This window comes from Cryptomeria japonica, chromosome 4 (assembly GCF_030272615.1).
Source record: "Cryptomeria japonica chromosome 4, Sugi_1.0, whole genome shotgun sequence".
Classification (NCBI taxonomy): Eukaryota; Viridiplantae; Streptophyta; class Pinopsida; order Cupressales; family Cupressaceae; genus Cryptomeria; species Cryptomeria japonica.
In genome coordinates this window covers 63,994,461-64,015,684 of record NC_081408.1, presented here as the reverse complement: position 1 = coordinate 64,015,684, position 21,224 = coordinate 63,994,461, and the positions used below count along the sequence as shown (strand labels likewise).

The window sequence follows — 21,224 nt, the reverse complement described above, 5'->3', positions numbered from 1 at the left end:
GTTACATTTAAATTAGAATTAAGAAGAAATAAAGTTCATTAGAAAAAGATTTTTAATATTACTACTATTAAAAAAGTCTAAATGACCACCGAATTCAGGTCAAATATCATCACCTTGCAGTCAATATCAGATATCACTTGTTCGCAAATTTATTGGATGATCTCATCCACACAAAATCTTTCAGCACAAATTCATTTGATAATTTCCTATCCACATAATCCTTTTACCACAAAATTATCAAATTCTTTTCTTGCATACTATTCTGTAATAATTAAGCACCAATAATGGAATGCCTTTTTCTGACACCCATTTTGAGCACAAGTGCATTGAAAGATTTCTTGCTCACACACGCTTTTGATCATAAGGACGTTCAATGTTCTGATGCCCACATGCCCAATTGAGTACAAGTGCATTGTTTTCATTCATTCTTCTAGTTTGTCATGGATCCAATCAGTGTTGCTTCATTAACGTTCTCCCTAGTTACAGGAGTTCTCCTCCTAATACTCTTCACTTTTCTGAAGAAGAGGAATAAGAGGAGTTTGACATTACCATTAGCACCAGGTCCTCCTGGATGGCCTTTCATTGGGAACCTCCCTCAGCTTGGGGACAAACCCCACCGATCTCTTTTCCTCCTTGCCCAGAAATATGGGCCTCTCATGAACATCAAATTGGGCATGCAGACAACACTTGTTGTTACATCTGTTGGAAGTGGAGACACTCTGAGAGGGGGGGGGTGAATCAGAGTGTAACAATTTTAACAAGGACTCCTTCTCAACTTGGCAATTTTGTTTAACAATAAGCACAAATGAATGTAAGTTGAAAAATCTGAACAAATGAGACTTAACACCTTGATATAACATTGTTAACGAAGCAAGAATAACACAATAAGACCAAATGAAAAACTTGATTCATGCTTTTCAGAAAACAAAATGTTTTGATTCTTTTGCAAAAACATAAAATAGCTAAACGAGTATTGCAAAGATTGCATCACATAAATTCAAACAAAACTGAGTATGAAATAAAAGGAGCAAAAGACATGAAGTATCAGAGCATAAACTAGTAAGACAAATTGAGACAAGACAAGGCACATAACACCATGATTTTCATGAGTGGAAAACCCTCCTGGGGTAGAAAAACCACTCGGTAAGATTCCTTATATTATTTCAAAGAGCACCAACTCAGTACACAAAATTTAGAAGCCACAAAGCCTCAAGGAGCACCAACCCCTCTTTCTTATCCAATAGAAACATTCCAACTCAAGCTACAGTCACTGGTAATTTTATGATTGCTTTTAGTTCTGCAATCACAAAACCATCAGTGATTGGAGCGAGTATATTTTACCTATCTATACAAATGATTCTCTCTAAATGATTTTTGCAACAATATTCTTCATGTCTTTGTAACACAGATAGAGAATAATAACATTCTTTTAAAGAAATTAAACACTATCAGAGAGAAAACTCAATCTCTGAATCAACAAAATAATTTCAACCACTATAGCCTCATGTACTCTGCAACAAAGCAGAGTAATACTCTAGAACCCTCGACTATCAAAAATCTCTAATAATCTTTTGTTATACACAGAGCACTTTGTTTTCTTTTTCAACAAACTCTATGTTTTCCCCTTATTCACACAACACAAATGTATTTCAACATATTCTGTTTTTAAACTATTCTCTTCCAAAAAAACATCTTCAAGAATAACCCTCGTATAGGGTTACCAAACCCTTACTAGAATTTGCAAACCGAAAAAAAATAACCGATTAACTATGCAACGAAAAGAGAAGCTGAGAGATAATGTCATTGACTCTGTATTGATCTAAATAAACTAAAGATGCTTGAATCTCCCAAATTTGAAAACCAAAAAAATAAGGCTAAATTTGTTTCATTATTTCCATTTTTCATGGCTGAAAACCTAGATTCGAAATACCTGAATCTTTTTAAACAGTTGAACAAGAATATTACCTGTAATGTGCAACCTCATTGATAACTGAAAAGAAACTAACCAGAAATCCATTTAGCTCACTGTTAAGTCCACCCTTGCATCATTCTTCCCAACCAAACAAACTAACTCGAGCTCCTTTGCTACAGCGGCGGCTGCATCTCTCATGGCGTCTAGGGTTTGAGACGGACTTCAACCAAACAATAAACTTGCTCAAAAACAAAATGAAACAAAGAGATGCTCCAAAGGCTTTCAATATGTTGGTCACATAAAGTATTCCAAGAATATGCTGCTAGTCTGTAAAAGTATTAAACATAACACTAACCAAAGATACCTTTCAATTAAATGCCAAGTCAGCGTTATTCAATGTATCTGTGTCACTAGCCTGGCCCAAGAGAAAGGCTTTTTAAAAAAATAGAATATAACCACATGCTTAATGAACTCGCCTCAAAATATGATACTTAGGCAACACAACTTCTCCCTTTTTATTTTCTTGTCATCGAGGACAAAAGTATCAAAGAGCAACAAACTCCCCCTTTGTCCTTGATGGCAAAAAAATTAAAAAGAAAAAAAAACTCAAACCATCGTTGCCATGAAATATGTTGTCAACTGAAGGGACCAAAATTAATGTAAGGAAAGCCACTGTCAACAAATACAACATATACAATCAACATTGAACCTTGTCATATGCAAACCTGTAAGAAATACAAGATCGTCTGAACCTGTAATATGCAATTCTGTAAAAAAATGAATACTGTCAGAATAATGAACTCCCAATCTGATTTGTATCAAACAAGAATACCAAACTGTAATACCAGTCACTCCCATTCTGATCTGTATCAAACAGGAATACCAAACTGTAATACCAGTCACTCCCATTCTGATCTGTATCAAACAAGAATACCAAACTATAATACCAAAATAAAATGCCAACGCCACTGTAATATCAAAATGAAATACCGATGCCTGAAATGCCAAAATGTAATGCCACAATGTCACTGTAATATCAAAATCAAATACCAATGCCTGAAATGCCACAATGTCACTGTAATATCAAAATGAAATGCCAATGCTTGAAATGCCACAATGTCACTATAGTATCCAAATGAAATGCCAATGCCTGAAATGCCACAATGTCACTGTAATATCAAAATGAAATGCCAATGCCTGAAATGCCAAAATGTCACTGTAATATCAAAATGAAATGCCAATGCCTGAAATGCCACAATGTCACTGTAGTATAAAAATGAAATGCCAATGCCTGAAATGCCACAATGTCACTGTAATATCAAAATGAAATGCCAATGCCTGAAATGCCAAAATGTAATGCCACTTTCTCCCCCTTTTTTTTTTCTTTTTTTTTTTTTTTTTTTTTAAGGACAAAAAGAAAGTAAATCAATAGAGCAACACTCCCCCTCAAATCATGCATTAAGTGAAGACAAGAGCAGATTGAGAAAGCACTCCCAATCTATCCCTTAACCGTTCAAAGACTTCTTTAGACAAAGATTTCGTAAAAATATCCGCTACTTGTGCCTGGGAAGGTACATATAAAACTTGAAATTCATTAGCCAACACTTGTTCTCGTAGAAATAGTAATTTAATAGCAACATGTTTAGTGCGAGAGTGCATCACAAGATTCTTTGAAAGACTGATGGCACTAGTATTATCACAGAAGATGGAGATGGGCTTGTCAACTATAATACCCATATCAGCAAGTTGATGAGACATCCAGATTAATTGCGTACAACAAGTTGTTGCTGCAATATATTCAGATTCTGCAGTTGATAAAATGACACATTCTTGCTTTTTGCTGTGCTAGGCAACAAGGCGATCTCCTAAGAAGAAAGCTGCACCACTGGTGCTTTTTCTATCATCTATATAGCTAGCCCAATCAGCATCCGTAAAACCAACAAGAGTAAAATCATTATTTCGTGAATACCACAAGCCAAAGTCTAAAGTACCTTGAATATACTTGAATATCCTTTTTATAGCAATCAAATGAGATTGTTTGGGGGCAGACTGAAAGCGTGAAACCAAACAAACTGCATGCATCAAATCAGGCCTAGATGCAGTTAAATACAGTAGGCTGCCAACCATTGATCTATACTCAGATTGATTTACCTCAGGTGAGTCATCTGACTTGGTCAATTTACAACCAGTCTCCATTGGAGTACTAACAATTTTGCAATCTGTCATATTGAACTTTTTAAGCATCTCTTTTGCATATTTGGTTTGTCAGAGAAAAATGCCTTGTTCAAGCTGCATTACTTGAAGCCCAAGAAAGAAGGTTAATTCACCCAACATGGACATTTCAAATTCAGATTCCATGAGTTTTGAAAACTTTTTGGATACGGCATCATTATGATAGCCAAATATAATATCATCCACATAAACTTCAACAACTAAAGTATCATTACCTTCAACTTTGACATACAGGTTACTGTCAACACCACCTCTAGTATATCCATTTGTTGTAAGATGGGCATCTAACCTAGAGTACCAAGCTCTTGGAGCTTGTTTAAGGCCATAAAGAGCCTTTTTCAACTTGTATACATAATCAGGTTTATCTGCAGAGACAAACCCTTCTGGTTGTTCCATATATACCTCTTCATCAAGATAACCATTAAGGAATGTTGTTTTAACATCCATTTGATACACTTTAAAGTTTTTATAACATGAGTATGCCAGAAATATTCGTATTGACTCTAGCCTAGCAACAGGTGCAAATGTTTCACCAAAATCTACACCTTCTTGCTGTGCATAGCCTTTACACACAAAGCATGCTTTATTCCTAACAACTTTACCAGATTCATCAAGTTTATTTCTAAAAATCCATTTACCCCCTATAAAATTTTTATCATCTGGTCTAGGCACAAGTTCCCAGGTTTTATTCTTTTCTATTTGACTGATTTCATCTTGCATAGCATGCAGCCAACAATCATCAACAAGAGCTTCAGAAACAGACTTAGGTTCAAAATCAGTTACCAGACAGTAATGCTCAGCCATTTGAGCTTGTTCACCAGTTTTTGCTCTTCTCCTAGTCAAGATTCCAGCATCCATTTCACCAATAATCTGACTTTGAGGATGTCTTTTAGTAATGATTCTAGAGGGTGTATGTAAAGGAATTTTAGTTTTAGGACTTGGTGGAGGACTCTTTTCATTTGTAATTTCTGCTTCAGCAGATTTAGGAACTTGTTCCAGTCTTATTGAAATATCCTCTTCAACATCCTGCATACCATCACTTAGAAGAAATTGCTCATCGAATCTTACATTAATAGTTTCAACTATCTTGTTCAATCTATTATTGAAACATCTATAAGCTTTGCTATGAGTAGAGTATCCAAGAAAGATACCCTCATCAGTCTTAGCATCAGAACTACCTAGATTTTCTTCATCTCTTTTTATATAACATTTGCAACCAAAAATTTTGAAGTATTTAATTGATGCAGCTTTACCATACCAAAGTTCATAAGAAGTAAAGGTGGATTTTACCCTGATTTGCACACGATTCAAAATGTAAACTGCTGTGTGAACAACTTCTTTCCAATATTTGTCTGGCAGATTTGCTTCATTCAGCATTGTGCGAGCCATCTCTTTAACTGTTCTATTTTTTCTTTCAACCACCCCGTTCTGTTGAGGTGTTCGGGTAGTAGCATATTGTCTTTTAATGCCATGTTTCTCACAATAATCTATAAACTCTTGTGATGTAAACTCACCACCTTTGTCTGATCTTAAACATTTGAGCTTTAAATCAGTTTCACGTTCAACCATTTTTCTGAAAATTTTAAATTTGACAAATGCTTCAGATTTATGTTTTAGAAAAGTAACCCATATCATTCTTGTATAATCATCCACAAAAAGCATGAAGTATTTTTCACCGTTGATGGATTGTGTCCTGGTTGGACCACATAAATCTGTGTGAACAAGTTGTAATGGTCTAATAGAAGAGTGTTGTTTAGATTTAAAAGTTGTTTTTGTTTGTTTACCTTTAAGACACTCTTTGCACACAGAGTTTTCTGGTTTACTCAAGATGGGTAATCCTCTAACATTCTGATTCTTGCTGATTCGAACCAGATTATCAAAGTTCACATGTCCCAAACGTTTGTGCCACAACCAATTTTCCTCAACTTGACCCATAAGACACATGCCTTCGTTGATTTCATAGTTTGTGGAGTCAAGCAGGTTGTAAACATTGCCAATTGTTCTCAAACCAGCAGCTACAATTTTACCAGACTTAGTTTTTATAGTACAACCATGAGAAGTGAAGGACACATTATAACCACTATCACAAATCTGACTAACACTTAGTAGGTTGTGTTTCAATCCTTCAACAAAATACACATCATGTATTGGAGTATCATCATTCAGTAATAATGTACCCTTACCTCTGACGAAAGCTCCTGAATTATCACCAAATCTTACAAAACCTCCATCAAAGTCTTCAAAATGAATAAATCTATTTTTGTCTCCTGTCATATGGTGTGAACAGCCACTATCCAACACCCACAGTGACTTCTTACTTGAAAAGAATGCAGATTGCACTATCATAGACTGTTCAATACTAGGGACAAACTTTGGTTTCCATACCTTATGAATATTTGCCTTTGATTTGCATTGAGAAGAAGTATGTCCAAAGGTGTTACACTTAATGCACTTCACAGTGTTTGGAAAGCCATAGGTTTGATTGTATGCAATCATAGAAGTTCTATGTTGTAAAAATCTGCAAGTGTTAACCTTATGGCCAAACTTGTTGCAGTAAAAACAATAACCATGAAAGAATCCAAACCTAAAAGGTGTCATTCTATTGTAAGCCTGAAATTGGTTTCTATTTGTAGGTTTAGTAATTTGTTTTGATGCTTTAGCACTCTCAAAACCTACACCTGTCATATTCTTGCATAGTTTTTGTTTGTTTAAAATTTCATTTAAATGCAAGGTACTTTCATACTGCTCAATCTGCTTATGCAAAGAATTAGTTTGCTATTCCAAAGTGTTAACTTTCAATTCACTATTAGCAAGTAAAACTTTTAAATCTTCTACTGTTTGCTTTGAATCTTTTAATTCAATTTGCAAAATTTGAATTTCACTTTCATGAGAAACTACAAGCTTCTTTAGTCTTTTGATTTCCTTAAGAGCACAAAGCAATTCTCCTTCAAGATCAATTTCACCTTGATCTAAGTCATCAGATTTATCTTCTGATATGTTCATTATACCTTTCTTTGAGGAAGTTTCTATTTCAGCCATAAACAAAGTTTCATCACCTTCACAAGGTGAGTCATCTGAATCATTTTCAGAATCTTCTTTTATAAAAAGACTCTTCTTTTTCTGAAATGGATTGAATTTCTTTTTAGAGTTCCATTTTTTCTTTCTCAAAACTTTTTCTGATTTTTCTTCTTCACTGTTTTGATCATTCAGGGGACATTGAGCAGCAAAGTGTCCAGCTTTACCGCAATTAAAGCATTTGAAGGGTAGTTTTCCCTTATATATTTTTTTTAACTTTCTAACTAGCAGAGCTTCTATAGCATCTAAAAGTTCAGACTCACTATCTGGTTCCTCTTTCTTTTCTACTTTGAAAGCAGTTTCTTTAGAATTAGAAGAATTACTACCAATCCTCATTTCATAAGCTGTAAGTATACTTTGAAGGTTGTCAAGAGACATAGTAGAAAAACTTTTCTTTTCTTCTAAAGTGGACACCTTAGTTTCATATTTAGGAAGTAATGTTCTAATAACTTTTCTGACAACATCTTTTTCATCAACATTTTCACCAAGACCCCTTCTTGAATTCACAACTTCATCAATTCTAAGAAAATAATTTGCAATAGTCTCATCTTCTTTCATTCTCAATGACTCAAACTGATTCTTGCGTGTGAGAATTTTAGATTCCTTGACCTTTGCATCACCTTGATAAATGGTTTCTAGCTTACTCCATATTTCATTAGCAGATGCACAATGCATAACTTTAACAAACACATCCTTGGTGAGACCACATAACAGAGCATGCTTAGCTCTAGCATTTAACTCATATTGAGTTTTAGCATCAGGATCTGAAGGAATGGAAGTAGGAACAACATATTTTGTAGTAACAATGTTCCACACATTTACATCAACAGAGATCAAGTATGTTTCCATCCTGATCTTCCAAAACACATAATCTATGCCATCAAAAAGAGGAGCTCTTGATAGAGATGCACCTTCTTGAGAATGAGCCATAAAAAAAAAAATTCCAAATGACCAGGAACAATCCCTAGGACAGACCTATATGAGGGACCCAATGCTCTGATACCACTTGTTGGAAGTGGAGACACTCTGAGAGGGGTGGGGGGGGGGGGGGGGGGGTGAATCAGAGTGTAACAATTTTAACAAGGACTCCTTCTCAACTTGGCAATTTTGTTTAACAATAAGCACAGATGAATGTAAGTTGAAAAATCTGAACAAATGAGACTTAACACCTTGATATAACACTGTTAACGAAGCAAGAATAACACAATAAGACCAAATGAAAAACTTGATTCATGCTTTTCAGAAAACAAAATGTTTTGATTCTTTTACAAAAACATAAAATAGCTAAACGAGTATTGCAAAGATTGCATCACATAAATTCAAACAAAACTGAGTATGAAATAAACGGAGCAAAAGACATGAAGTATCAGAGCATAAACCAGGAAGACAAACTGAGACAAGACAAGGCACATAACACCATGATTTTCATGAGTGGAAAACCCTCCTGGGGTAGAAAAACCACTCGGTAAGATTCCTTATATTATTTCAAAGAGCACCAACTCAGTACACAAAATTTAGAAGCCACAAAGCCTCAAGGAGCACCAACCCCTCTTTCTTATCCAATAGAAACATTCCAACTCAAGCTACAGTCACTGGTAATTTTATGATTGCTTTTAGTTCTGCAGTCACAAAACCATCAGTGATTGGAGCGAGTATATTTTACCTATCTATACAAATGATTCTCTCTAAATGATTTTTGCAACAATATTCTTCATGTCTTTGTAACACAGATAGAGAATAATAACATTCTTTTAAAGAAATTAAACACTATCAGAGAGAAAACTCAATCTCTGAATCAACAAAATAATTTCAACCACTATAGCCTCATGTACTCTGCAACAAAACAGAGTAATACTCTAGAACCCTCGACTATCAAAAATCTCTGATAATCTTTTGTTATACACAGAGCACTTTGTTTTCTTTTTCAACAAACTCTATGTTTTCCCCTTATTCACACACCACAAATGTATTTCAACATATTCTGTTTTTAAACTGTTCTCTTCCAAAAAAAACCTCTTCAAGAATAACCCTCGTATAGGGTTACCAAACCCTTACTGGAATTTGCAAACCGAAAAAAAATAACCGATTAACTGTGCAATGAAAAGAGAAGCTGAGAGATAATGTCATTGACTCTGTATTGATCTAAATAAACTAAAGATGCTTGAATTTCCCAAATTTGAAAACCAAAAAAATAAGGCTAAATCTGTTTCATTATTTCCATTTTTCATGGCTGAAAACCCAGATTCAAAATCCCTGAATCTTTTTAAACAGTTGAACAAGAATATTACCTGTAATGCGCAACCTCATTGATAACTGAAAAGAAACTAACCAGAAATCCATTTAGTTCACTGTTAAGTCCACCCTTGCATCATTCTTCCCAACCAAACAAACTAACTGGAGCTCCTTTGCTACAGCGGCCGCTGCATCTCTCATGGCATCTAGGGTTTGAGACGGACTTCAACCGAACAATAAACTTGTTCAAAAACAAAATGAAACAAAGAGATGCTCCAAAGGCTTTCAATATGTCGGTCACATAAAGTATTCCAAGAATATGCTGCTAGTCCGTAAAAGTATTAAACATAACACTAACCAAAGATACCTTTCAATTAAATGCCAAGTCAGCATTATTCAATGTATCCGTGTCACCAGCCTGGCCCGAGAGAAAGGTTTTTAAAAAAAATAGAATATAACCACATGCTTAATGAACTCGCCTCAAAATATGATACTTAGGCAACACAACTTCTCCCTTTTTATTTTCTTGTCATCGAGGACAAAAGTATCAAAGAGCAACATCATCTCCATCCATGTCAAGAGAAGTACTGAAGAACAATGACCACAGCTTCTCAAGCAGGATAATCAATACAGCTGCAAGGGCATTATACTACCAAGGCACAAGTCTAATATGGAGTCCTAATGGCCCTCATTGGCGCTTGCTTAGAAAGATCTACAACGCAGAGATTTTTAGTCCCAAAAGGCTGGATGCTCTGCAGCATTTGAGAAGAGAGGAGGTATGTAAGACTATTGATTGCATATTGGAGGATTGTAAACAGGGGAATAGTGTGAAGATCGGTGAAAGAGCTTTTATGATGTCTCTTAGCCTTGTGGGTCAGATGGTTTGCGGCAAACAACTGCTTGAGCCAGGCTCGGCACAAGCTGCAGAGTTTAAGGGCGTGGTATAGGAAGCCCTCAAGTTGACAGGGCTTCTAACCTTATCCGATTTTTTCCCTTTTCTGAGGGGGTTGGATCTTCAGGGGGTGAGCAGTAAAACTAAGATTTTAGCCCAGCGTTTTGATAACATGTATAACAGACTTATTGAGGAGCGACTAGCACAGAGGGCTGATATGCAGTGCAGAGGTAATGATGTGAAGGATTTTCTGGATGCAATGTTGGATTTGAGAGAAGATGGCACACAACTTAGTCTGGAGAACATCAAAGCAACGCTTATGGTAAGCTGGATTACTTATAATTATTTTTCTTTCATATTTAGGCTTGACAATTTCACGTTCCAGCTAGATACTTCTAATGTGAACTTATCTAGTCTGAAAAATCAATTGGTTTATATTCCTTATCTAGTCTGACAAATCAATTGTTTATATTCCTTTCATTTAAAAGAAGAGTTTTGAGAGGAAATTTTCTGTACAAATTTTGAAAAGGAAGTACATATCAATCATATGAGCGTGTGAATATATATGGAGAGTATCTTCCATCCTTCCCCAAATAGATCTTCGTACCTTTTTCTCTGCTGGGAGGCGGATAGGATAGGATAAGAGGATCTGAAGGCCCTCCCTTTGCCGTGCCAATAGCACCCCTGCAACGCTATCTCCTCCCACCCACCCTCATCAGGGTGGGACTATAGTTCGCTGATATTTTATTTTAATAGAAATTATCTATATTAAAATTTTGAAAAGGAGGGATTTATCAATGATATGGGATCTGCATATATAAATATAGCAAGTCAAGAAAAAGTAAATCATAAATTATATGCAGAGAAGCTTTCTATTAGCTGTTGAGATTTGTTTTATAATTTTTTATTTTTTTTCATATTCAATTTAAATAGTAAATAGATTAAATAAAAATAAAATAACAAAAAAATAATTGGACGCTATTAAGAATTTTTAGGAATATTTGAAAGCAAGAGCAGGTGATCTCATGAATTTTATGGTTTAGTTTAAACTTTAAAGCTTAGGATCTAAAATTTGTAGATGTTGGTGGCTTATAAATTTCAATTTAAAGAGTAAATAAATGTAATAAATTAATTAAAAAATAATTGATAGGAATTTAAAATCTTATGATTAATAAATGACAAACCAAAAAAAGCCTAAACTGATAGGGCAATTGCTAGCCACACCCAGATACATCTCCTTGAATCTAATTAATCCTGTAGCATACTCATTTTGCTTCATGAAACCCGTGCTCCTATAAAACATAATTCTTCGACTGAGAGAAAAGTCAGTAAATTAAATTTTAGATCTTTAAACAATTAAAATATTCTTGATAAACTGATAAGCATAAAATTATTACTGAAAAGGAAGCAACCACACAGAATTAGTACTGAAAAGAAAGCAACCTAAGAAATACATGAAAAAATCATAATAAGAAAAACAATCACCAACTAAACAATCTGAGCACCAACTCAACATCCTTAAGACACCAACCATAAGGATGTTACAAACAAGAAAACTTGTCGCTGACTTCAAATTTTAAATATTACACTCTGTAACATCTGAAATCTCCATGTAAACTTTTACAATATGAACTCTATCAACTCTCAGATATTCTTTTCAGTATTGCACTTCTTAATCATTAGAAATATGCAAATAAACTTCTGCAAACTGTCAACTGTCAAAACATTAGAAATCTGCAAATAAACATCTAGAAACTGTGTACTGTCAGCAACGTTCAGAAACCCTGTCTACACATACTCAGAACAAACTTATCAAGAAGGTTATGATATATTACTGCTTGTTCACAACTGAACTTATTCACATGTTAAATCGATCACACAGAGAACTGTTTTAATCTTCCATTATGAATAGCATACTCACAGTATTATCTAATGTTCTATCACAGACTTCTGTTCATAAGTTTTCATAATAAAGAAAAACCACTCACTACTCAGATTTCTTTCAATTGCAGAGATACTGTTTTGCATAGAGAAAACTGTCAATACATTCTCAATGCTAACCAAATATGTCTTTGTTATTTCTGTCTTGTTACAAATCATACATACGCACCCCTCCTCCACAGTTTTTTTCTCTCTTGTAACTATCGTTACAATTAAAAGAGGGAAAAAATTTAACCAACAGAAGGAAATACAAAGTAAGAAAAGTCAATCGTTCAAAAAAAAATATTACACAATCTTGTTTTATTCACTAAGTGATCCAACATGTAAAACAAATTCGAAACTAGTTGTCCCTATTCACTATATTCCAAACCCTATATCTGTTCAAAATACATTTGAGCAGACAAGATTATCAATAATTAATCATTCTTTCATATCACAAGGAAGAATACAAACAGTCGTGTTTAATGGCAACTATAACAATGAATTAATTGGCCGATTGTAACTGAAACAGGTGACAATAATTAGTTGGAACTGAAATGAAAAACTGTTCCATAGCAAAGTATAAACAGTTTAAAAGTTTAAAAGACCAAACTGATGACTGAATCTTTGTTTGATCAAACCCACACTGCTCACAAAACTCTACCTGATGACATATACAGATCGTCCATATAAGCAAGACACCAAACCTTTGATGGCACATGAACAGAAGAAATACGTGATAGGTAAACCGTTAAAGTCTAAAACTGATGAATACAATCTGTGTATGAAGCAGTAGGTATTTCTGTTCGGTCTGCAACTCATCGTATCATCAACCCAATTTAATCCTGTAAGTGTGTGTTCTGTAAACCTAACAAATCCTACAATAACATATTACTCTTTTTTGACTCTGATATAGAAAATGAAGTTCGAGATAAGAAACCAGGGATTTATTGCCATATAATAGTTTTACAATGATTATTATTTCTTTTTAATTTTTTCTATGATTTAATGTGGTTAAAGAAACCCAAATCATTTATATTCATACATTCAATTTTTTCTGATAATCAGAAATAATCAAATGGACAGTCTTAAACCCCATACACTAAGCAACATATTAAGCTTAGAGAATGTCAACAGTAAGTATTTAATACTTTAAAGTCTAAAAGTCAAAGCTTAGTATGTGATTTTAGGGTCTGATTAGTTAAAGCTTGTCCTCCTAGATTAATTCTTTCCAAATATTTCCTACTGTTTCTTACTAAAATCTTGAGAGATAATCTAGGGATGGAATCAGATGCTTATTTCATATTTCAGATGTACTATGGCATCTGTGGTTGGATGCCACATAATTAAAGTTTTGAATTTTCATCAATAAAGTTTGAAGTGATGGTTCAATGACCAAGCTACAAATAATCCTCATCAATCAAAAGCCAAAGCTTCAGTTATGAAACATTTAGACAAATATGCAATTAAAAATTAGAATACATTTTTTTCTTTTTTCAATTAATTAATAAATACATATAAAAATGCATCCTAAATGCTACATTGACATTTTGTGAATTCTATAATGATGACTAAATAACTGTTTCCATCAATTTTAGCTATCTTAATGTGATCTATATCATTAACTGGAACATTCTATTATAGGGCAGTCTACTCATGACCACCACTTTAGCTTTGTATGGTACAGTGCTTCACCACTGCTTCGCCTCCCAAAAAGAAAAGCTTGGATCTTTCATAAAACTCAAAGTCAAATTAATCGTCCACAGCGTTGTCACTATTAATAACACTACCCAAATTCTTGTTCTCGCAGGACATGTTTACTGCAGGGACCGACACAATTTCGGGAACAATTGAATGGACAATGGCAGAGCTTCTGAGAAACCGAACAGTCATGAGGAAGGTCCAAGCAGAGCTGGATGATGTTGTGGGTATGGAGAGAAGAATAGAGGAGGCAGACATAGCAAATCTTCCATATCTCCGAGCAGTAGTGAAGGAAGTGTTGAGATTACATCCTGCAGCCCCATTAATCTTTAGAAGGGCAGATATGTCTCGCGAGATTAGTGGGTTTCTTGTTCCCGAGAAAACCCAGGTGATCGTGAATGTATGGGGCCTTGGGAGAGACCCTGCTGCGTGGAAAGATCCTTTAAATTTTAATCCAGATAGGTTTCTGGAATATAACATTGATTACAAAGGTCAGGATTTTGAATTCATACCATTTGGAGCAGGAAGAAGGATATGCATTGGGCTTCCACTGGCACAGAGAATGGTTCATTTGGTGGTGGGATCGTTGGTGCAAACTTTCAATTGGTCCATCCCTATTGACAATCAGGCAGGTATTGATATGTCTGAGACATTTGGTCTGACATTACTAAAAACTGTGCCGCTGAGAGCTATTCCTATTGTCAGGTATTGATATGTCTGAGACATTTGGTCTTGACATTACTAAAAACTGTGCCGCTGAGAGCTATTCCTACACGAAGAAATGTCAGGTAAAAATTACAGACATTCTTGGGGTTAGATTTTTATTTCAAATGTTGATTTGGTATAGTGGTGGAGAATTTGTATTCTTAAAAGAGATGTCAAAAGTTCAAATATATCTTGTTTGTAGCATGATTAGGTGTCTCTAGGAAGGAATATGGATTAGTCTCATATAATTATAAGTCACTGGGAGTCTCATATTACTATAAGTCATATGTAGACACATAAACAGATCACTGTAAGCTATATATAGGCCCATAAACGGACTATGAAAGAATCCATTTCCATTTGATTCTTATGACTATTGGATGCTAGTTGTAATATTCAAATGCATGAAAAAGATTATAAATTATAGTGTTTGTGGGATTATATTTTTTCTTGAGTGTTTTGGAAATAATTGCATTTCCAATAAATTAATGGACACATAAAGGACAATTAAATAGATTCTTTTAGTTAATATCATATTTTAATATGTTTCAATGAATTCATTAAGTATTAAAATTTTGGAAAAGATCAATGTTGTAATCTGTTTATTAAGTTTTGTCTCTTTCAAACATTCATGTGTTCCATAAGCCATTTGTAGATCCAAACCAAGCCACATGACATCATAAACTATAAAAAGATTCTATTTCCATTTGAATTTAATTTTTTATATCCTTTTTTGTATTTTCTAATTATTTTTGAAATGATTGAAAGACCAAATTTTAATATAATCATTTAGACGACAATTCAATCCAAAATGTCATATTTCATTGATTATTGTTTTGAGCGTAAGATGAAAGGACCAAACTTATTAAATAACTTACATATAGTCTATAATTTTTTTTTGTGATATTCAATCTATTGTAAACAACTTTGAAAGATACTTTAAAACATTAATATAATCATATTTAGATGATCTTCCAATCCAAAATGTCATACTCCATTAGTAATTATTGTGAACAAAAGACAAAAGAGATCAATCTTATTTAATAATGCATGTATTTGTAAAATTATAACAAATAATCTATAAAATTTGATTTTTTTAATTAAATAACCTAAACTAGATCACTAGACTACAAAAGAATCCTATTTCCAATTACATTTAAAAATCATATTTTTTCTATAACATTTTATCTAAATAATTTGAAAATAACTCAAAATAAAATATCAACATAATCATCTTTAAATAAAAATTCAATAGAAAAGTCATATTCCATTAACAATTGTTTAAATAATAAAGCCAAAAAGTACCAAATTTATTAGGTGACCGAAACTTGCAAAAATTGGATTGGGTTTTCCTTTTGCTTATTATAAGGAATGAAAATGTTGATTGAAACTTTCATAGGTTAAAACTTTATACTCTTTTCCTTATTACTATAGTGTTTTCAAATAGTTGAGTGTAGGATGATGTTTCTCTCCTAGTTTTGTTAAAGCTTAAATCTGATGGGATTTCTCTCATGTATTCATGAGAATCCAATTTTATTGTGCATTATTTATTTGATCCTTAATTTATTGTTTGAATAGAGATACATCATGGTGACATGGTTTTTTGATAAGTGTTATAGTATGAACAATTAATGTAATTATGTAATATTATAAATTTGGGTCTTTTTGAATTTGTTGTGGTTTGTAATGAAATAATTTATACAAAATAAAAAAGAGAAATATTTTATAATTTTCCAAATATTCGAGGATGATAAAATATTTTGATAGTACAAACTTCTAAGTCTTCCAAAAGAACACAATTTATAATAAGAAGATCATAAACTAACCACTAATTTTTATATATACCATGTACCTATGCCTTGAATGCCACCTAAATTTACTTAGCTATCTATAAGACTATATCAATCATCACATAACTTAGGTAAGAGCACATTAAAAGATTAAGGGCATAACCTGCCCCCATTCTTCAAAGAAGCATAGTCTTCGACACTTATCTATTGTGGATATTTTTGCACAAAATCTTTATTTTGTTAAGTAGCATCGTTGATTGAATAGGTCTTCCATTTGATCAAATAATCTAAGATTAGCCTCATCTATAGATTCTTAGTGTTTGTTTGAAAAATTCTTTGAAGATCAAAAGTTATTTTGTGCAATTATTTTCTCTATTATTCTTCTTCAAACATGAAACATTGAAAACTCGACGTATTTGTTGAAATGGGTAACTCTAATCTGCATGCTACACTACAAATCCTCTACAACACCTTTTAACATCCATGGTATTTTAAGAGTGCATGCTTGTTATCTTTTTATTATTGTTTCAATGAAATTTGTTGATATAATTGCAATCACAAAACTTATTCTCCCACTTAAAAATCCATATTTATTATACTAAATAAGAAACTATATTTATGACATATTTGTGTTCATGTCTCCCTATGATTAGTAGAGAGACTTTGATCTATGTGGTTGCCTTCGTATTTATTTCTACATATATAATATGACAAATTAAGTTCTTTGGTTTGATATTTGTAGATATAAGAGAATATTGAATCAAATTTTAAGGGTTTATGGCTGGTGATGAAAGTGCCATGAAATATACTTTAATAGACGAAATATTTGTAAAGAGGAATATATTAGATGGTTTTCTGATGCAAGAGCATTCAGTGGACTGGTGATCAACATCAATGTCGATTTTTTTTTAAAAATTTTTAATTTGTTTTTTATATTTCTATTGTAGTTAAATTATTATCACCTCTGCTTTCTGATAATCGACATCACCCAAAAACATTTTCAGGATTGAATGTTGATGGTTCACCTTTGGACTTGTCATCACGCAAAGCACGAGAGGAAGCTTAATACATTGACGATCCTATCATTTATCTTAACTACCACATGACTTACTCAACAGAATCCCAAAATGGAAACATTTTGTTAATTTCTTCTGTTGCCAGTGTTATAGCCATTTAATCTACTACCATTTATGCAGCTCAAGGGAGCAATAAATCAAATTACAAAATTTTGCATATGAATGGACCGCAAAGAGGAGGTGTTGCAGGAAAGAAGTTTGGGAAGTGTGTGGGCAGAGAGAGAGTGAGAGGAGGCTTTGTAGAAATAATTGGAGTTTGGCCAAAGAGGTGATATGTGCATAGTAAGGCAAGAGGAGGTGCCTGAAGACTCGAATCTTTTAAGTGTCAATAAAGTTTTGTGAGTAGACAAAGGAGAGTAGTGATTGAAAGGTCATGACTGTAATAATGTGTTTACAGTTTTGATGTGAATAAAACATATAATCCATTGTTGCAAAATAAGTATTAAATTGGAAGTAGAGATTCAGTGCATTTGTCTTGTGTTTGAGTTTTGTAGTTCGAAGACTAGAGGGAGTACCTGTTGTGTAATTTTCTGATGCAAAAGAGGGGATGACATAAAATCAAGAGAATTATGAAGCTATGGGTGGGAAAGATGAAGTTTGATGAAGTTTAGGTCATTAGGAAGATATAGGAACAAGAAATGAAACAAGGATGGGATGTGAGAATGGAAGTGAAATGCATCTAGGGTTAAAAGTAGTAAAAATAAAAATGAAAGTGAAGAGAATAAATTGGTTATGAGTAGGTAGGAAGAAGTAATAATTCTTTAAGGCAATATAATGATGAGATCTAAATTTTCCTTTCATGATTTTTAATAATTCAAGGTGGATTTTGCGAATTGACCTTCGAAATGGTATAAGACACGTCCGAACTTTATATTATAACATTATATGTGCATGAGAGATAGTGCATATGTGGAAATATAAAAGTAATAAGCTGACCACTTTACAAAATGTTAACTAGAAATGACTAACTAATCCATATAAACTATTAACAAAATTCTCAAAACTCTTTACTGTAAAAGAAGGATTGTCATTGTCTTGTAATTTTATTGTATTAGATGAAGAAAAACATTAAAAGAGATGCAATCAAGAAAAATGTAAATAAATGAGATACAAAGGTTATATAAAATCAAATAGAAAAGGTATACAAGGTTAAACATTGTTGTACAAAGCTAACAAAAGGATCCAGAGAGTCAATTGAGAGCTCATTACAATAAAACTTGCCAATCATCAAATAAATTCCAACACACATTTCTACAAACTTCTCAATTTATTACCAATTTACAATTTATAGTGTAATACCTTATAAGCAAGCATTTGAGCATCTAAACTAATCTCAGCCTTCCAAATTTGACCACTCAACTTCATTCAAGGTTTATTAATAAGCTTATATTTTTATTTACTATTGAAATGAGCAGCTCATTTAATATTTTTGGAAGATAACAAAAGTATATTTTCTTTGATGAGAGAAAAATGATATGTTAAAAAAAATCAATGTCAATCTTTGGAGAAACTATAAGATAAAAGAGTACATATTTTAATAGTTAAATTGGAGAGCACTAAAGACTAAACAAAAAGGATGAATTTATTGAAATTGTTATTAAGATCAAGTCAAGGTTTAATGTTTAACCAATAACACCATTTCATCTAGGAAAAGTCACATCAATCACCAAACTTCATAACACCTTTCTTCAATAAATGGTAAGATTTTGTGGAGAACCTTATGTTAGTGGTTCTCATCAAATTTGGATATTTCTATTCCACCAAATGGAGAAAAAAAGTTGAACCCATGTTGCAGTGATGGTTCTTTCTTATTAGAAAATTGGCATACTCTTTGTCATGCTTTCCAAATTGGTCAAATAGGAAAAGACACTCTAATCTAAATGTATGGTGTAAGGAGATGATTATTTAACCAATTACCTTCATATCATTTCTTTTTAATGGTAGCATTATTAAATCTATATCCCTAGTTCAATATATTCCTTGGTTCCTCATCTAAAGAAAATTTAGTGATCCATTTAGCCACTAAACATTTTTTTTTGAGTTTTAGAAACTATAATTCCAAATTTGAGGTTGGACATAGCTTGTATGCATTGAGACCAAGAGATAGCTTTATAAAAAGTAGTATCATCCTGTAGCGTTGTAAATTGTACGCACTTGCTAGGGTGGTACAATTTCACACCTATTTTAGCACCCGCCTTGGCGCATATTACATTTTGCATTGCATTTCCCCTTTAGTACTTAATTAATGAAATTAATTAGGTCTAAGGTTCTATTTCATCATCTTCCACATCATAAAGTTGGGCCCTTTCATCATAGTGTGCCCCTTTCATTTTATTCCTCCAATACATCATTCAATCAAAAACCCTAATTAGGTCCTATTTTGAACTTGGGGGCTTGATTTCGGGGGTCAAAACATCTCGAAATCACCTATAACTTTGGGACTCTCTCTAAAATCATCATATCTGACGGCCCTAAAAATTTGGTGAAAAGTTGTCAGGATCGTGGCACCCGGAGTGCACACAGTCTCGGACATTTTTCCTGAAATTTTAGGAGCGCGATCCAATCATAAAATAAAGCTTAACCCCAAGAAATTGGCGGGAGATTCAATCTCTAGGTCGGCCAAAAGTTGAAATTACAACCTAGGGTTTCATATATAAGAACTCTCTTTCTTCATTTGAAAGGATTCGGATTTTGGTTTGACGAACTTTCTATGCAGCGAAAGAGAAGATCTTTGAAGACTTCAAAAACATTCAACATCCATCCATTAAGCATTCATCAATTTCATTCATCCATTTAGGGTTTTGAAGGCATTGAAGAGCAATAGGAGATTACCGACTGAAGATTGGCTTGTACCTCTCCCTTGGGGTTGGGTATGATTTCATGTTGTTTTCATGTCTTTTGCATAAGCCTCATTATATCATTTGTATTCATGCTTTAGATCACTTTGCATCTTGATTTGGAGCATTTACATTATCATTTACAAGCAATTAGGGTTTACTTTCTAGGTTGCTCTAGTTTTCTTACTTGCATTTTAGGATCTTGCACACACACAAGGTCTGCACACACATTACTTTTACAATACAACTTGGCTATTCATGGAGGTGTAAATCACTGAAGCGGGGGTTTGACTAAGGCAAAACCCTATATAGCCGCCCACCATACCTTTTTAGATATAAGTGCAGGTTTCGGGCGACGCCGCAAGTTGCAGATCCGACGGAAGCGGACCGAGATAGAACTTCACACCAAGTTTCAAAGCAAAAGACTAGGACAGGGGCGTGGGGTGCCCTGGTCCCTGGGACAGAGGCGCTGGGCGCCCTAGTCCTTCTGTCAGACAGCAATTTTCAACATTTCCGACAGCTTTCCAGGTTGTAAAACAGTAGTTTTAGGAGCAGTTTTTGGGGCAGTATCAGGACAGTGGCACTCGCGCCCCCATCCCAAACATTTTCACTCAGATTTTGACTCCAGGTACGCATCTGCATTCTTGTCTTGTCCTTGTGTTTACAGCTTTTCATTGTTTAATGTCAATTCTGCAATCTTGTTATTAGTTCATACTTGCATTTTGGGGTTAGGGATTGAACTTGCATGATTTTATCTTTCAATTACAACAAAGGAATAGAAATCCTAATAGGTAGCCCATGGCTCTCTCTTCCACAAAAAGAAGTAGCCAATTGTGTGATACCTCTAGGCTC

General features: G+C 33.7%; 1 pseudogene; it reads left to right on the top strand.

The window, feature by feature from the left end:
• The first annotated feature begins 243 nt into the window (after positions 1-243).
• On the top strand, positions 244-15,033 carry LOC131077895 (geraniol 8-hydroxylase-like; annotated as a pseudogene).
• The last annotated feature ends 6,191 nt before the right edge of the window (positions 15,034-21,224 follow it).